Here is a 3,415-nt window from a genome sequence, read left to right as displayed (position 1 = left end):
TGCTGAATCTTTCCCGGTAAGACCGGAACTACACAGTTTATTAGAGATGGGTTGATTGGGATATCAGAATTAGCCAGTAAGGCCTAGAGCTAATGGGCCAAGCAGAATGGGCCAAGCAGTGTTTAAATAAATACAATTTGTGTGTCGTTATTTCGGGCATCAGCTAGCCAGGTGGCCAGGGTGCTGGGGACTCAGCCCCACAGCTCTTATTACAACACACCTCTCTGGAAAAAGGCGTCACTTTTCTGAGAAAAATCATTCATCTGAGAAGCGTCTCTCTGTTGAGCAAGATCTTCCTACAGAGAGAGGTCGCTCTATCAAGAAAAGTTGTCTCATAGAAAAACGTCACTCTACAGAGGAACGTGGTTTGGCTGAGAAAGGCCACTATGGTGAGAGAGGCCGCCCTATCATGAGAGGTCAACCTTCAAAGAAAGGACTTTCTACTAAGAAGAGTCTATCTACTGAGAAAGGTTACTTGGATGGGAGAGGTCCCTCTACTGAGAACTCTTCACCCTGAAGAGAAAGACCCCCCAGTTAAGAAATTTATTTCTGCACAGAGAGATCACCAGGTAGAGAGAGGCCACCCCTTGGTGAAGAGAGGACTCTCTACAGAGAAAAATCACCCCATAGGGACAGCTGAAAAATGTCACCTGGCTAGGAAGGGTCATTCACCAGAGAAGACTAGCTCTGCAGTGGGAGGTCGTCTCATCAAAAGCTACCCCATAGAGGAGGGTCAGTTCTCTAAGAATGGCAACTCTGCAAAGAGAGAACCCTCTCCTAGGAATGATCGCCACACAGGGAGACGTCACCTCAGAAAAAGGTACCCTGAAGAAGAGGGTTACTCATTCGAGTTGGGCAACTCGGCTGGGAAAAGGACTTCTGCAGATGAAGATCTCCCTGCAGGGAGAGGTCAATCTATCAAAAGCCACCCTGCCGAAAATCACTCAGTGGAAAGAGGTAACTTGACAGCAAGAGGACCCTTTGTAGGTGAAGATCGTCCTGAAGGGAGCGATCACCTCATCAAAATCCCCTCCTCTGAGAATGGTAACTCAGCAAACAGCGGACCTTCTCCAGGCAAAGATCGCCACACAGGGAGGCGTCACCTCGGAAAAAGGTACCCTGAAGAGGAGGGTTACTCATTCCAGTGGGATAACTCTGAGGAGATAGGACCCTCTGCAGGCGAAGATCTCCCTGCAGGGAGAGGTCAATCCATCAAAAGCCGCCCTGCAGAAGAGGGTCACTTTTCTGAGGAAGGTAACTCTGCAAATAGAGGACTCTCTCTTGGAAAAGAGCACTGCACAAGGAGCTGTCACCTCAGAAAAAGGTACCCTGAAAAAGAGGGTTACTTATTCAACAGGGTTAACTCTGAGGAGAGAGGACACTCTGTAAGTAAAGATCATCCTGCATGGGGCGGTCAGTCCATCAAAAGCTGCCCTAAGAGTCACTCAGTGGAAATGGGTAACTTGACAGCGAGAGGAACCTCTGCAGGTGAAGATCGCCCTGTAGGAAGAGGTCATCTGATCAACATTTCCCTTGCGGAGAAGATTAATTCATCTGAGAAGGATAACTCATCAAACAACGGACCTTCTCCCGGGAAATATCACCACACAGAGAGACATTGCATCAGAAAAAGTTACACTTCAGAGGAGGGTTACTCATTCCAGTGGGGTAACTCTGAGGAGATAGGACCCTCTTCAGGTGAACATCATCCTACAGGGAGAGGTCAGCCTCAGAAGAAAAGCTGCTCTGTATAGGAGGGTCTGTCAGTGGAAAGGGGTAACTATGTGGAGAGAGGACAGTTGGACAGTTGAACCAACAGGAAGATGTAGGCCTCCAAAGAAAAGCCGACATGCAGAGAATCATCTATCTGCCGAGGAAAGTTGCCCTTCCCCCCCAAAAAAAAAGCCTCCTGCAGAGAAATGTCTATCTTCCAGGAGATTCTGCTTTGCAGAGAAAGTGCACTCTGGGGAGACGGTACACTTTGTTAAGAAAAGATACCCTGCAAAGAGACAGCTCTCTGCTGAGAAAGGCCAGATTGAAAATAAAGGCAGCTGTTTTGAGAAAGTTTATTCTGAGGAGAGAGGTCACTCTTCCCAAAGCAGTTGAGAAAAGTAACAGTGTAGAGAACCGGTATCCTGTGGCGAAAGATCATCACTATTCTTCAGGATCTGCGCCTAACATGCCAGTGCCAAAGAACATACAGGATACACCAGAAAACAGAGTTGGTAGTGGTACCACCAGCACAGTATCACAGATTCCTCACCAGAATGTGCATGGGACTGTCAACACTGGTCAGTCTATGCAGGCACGGAAGATGAGATTGATATTTGAATTGAAGTTGCCTTAAGAGCTTAAGTCATGTCTTGTTGAGGACTGGGAACTGATAAACAAGCATAAGCAGTTATTCCAACTCCATGCTGAGAAGAATGTAGATACTATTCTCGTGGAATATGTCACTTTTGTGAAATCACAGGGAAAGGCTGATAACAATGAATATTCTGTTGATGAGCTTGTATGTGGAATAAGAGAGTATTTCAACAAGATGCTGGGCACCCAGCTGCTCTATCAGTTTGAAAAACCCCAGTCTGCCGAAATCCACCTGCTTATCCTCATATTCCAATGTCTCAGGTTTATGGGTCTCCACACCTCCTACGATTATTTGTTCAAATTGGGAGAGTATTGTCCCATTTCCTCAGTAGGCACAGTGTTATGCGAGTGTCTAGATACATGCACTACTTCATTAAATACCTAGCTGAGAATTTCACTTCTCTGTTTAGTGCGAGCAATTACAAAGTGGCTTCTGCTAAGTATTGTTGCAAAGCCCTGTGACCACTCCCTGTTATGACCTGGATCTGTAAACATTTCCGTGTTTGCTGTTTTCATTGTAATTGTTCTTGAAAATTGTCAACGTCTAACAGGGCTTAATATTACAGTTTACTTATTATTGTGAACAGAAATAAAATATTAAATGCTTTATCACTATTTCAGCAACAAATAAATGTTAACTAAAACACAAAATCTTGTTCCTATGTCCATTCAGTTATATGGTATTATTGTTCCCATATTTTGTGAATCCTCAGTCTGTCTACTTTTACCTCCCTTTCCTAAATTCCCTAGTTGTCCTGCACTTCTAGAACATCTGTTAGGGCTGCTCTCACCTAGTTTAGTCTCTGGTATTCAGCAAGTATAACCAGGAAGCAGAAGGAAGCAAATCTTTGTTCTCAGTCAACTTTCTTCTATTTATCCGGTCCAAGTCTTCCTTGATTTAAAAGACATTGTTTAGTTGCAGTATACTGTTGTTTGGTGAATCAATTCCTGACCTCACTATTGTAGTGACATGGACAGAGGACGAGAAATAGGAAGTGACAAACTTCATTCTGGCGTTTCCTCAAATTCAATTTCTTTAATGGCAGTA

At 44.7% G+C, this 3,415-nt stretch overlaps 1 pseudogene; it reads left to right on the top strand.

Annotated features, from left to right (window-relative positions):
- Nucleotides 1–1,849: 1,849 nt before the first annotated feature.
- Nucleotides 1,850–2,829, top strand: LOC121438963 (annotated as a pseudogene).
- The last annotated feature ends 586 nt before the right edge of the window (nucleotides 2,830–3,415 follow it).

The sequence above is a fragment of the Microtus oregoni genome, unplaced genomic scaffold (assembly GCF_018167655.1).
Source record: "Microtus oregoni isolate MIOR12 unplaced genomic scaffold, Mior012 000059F_ref0000304, whole genome shotgun sequence".
Classification (NCBI taxonomy): Eukaryota; Metazoa; Chordata; class Mammalia; order Rodentia; family Cricetidae; genus Microtus; species Microtus oregoni.
Note: the sequence above shows the minus strand (reverse complement) of the source record. Positions and strands in the feature narration are given on the sequence as shown.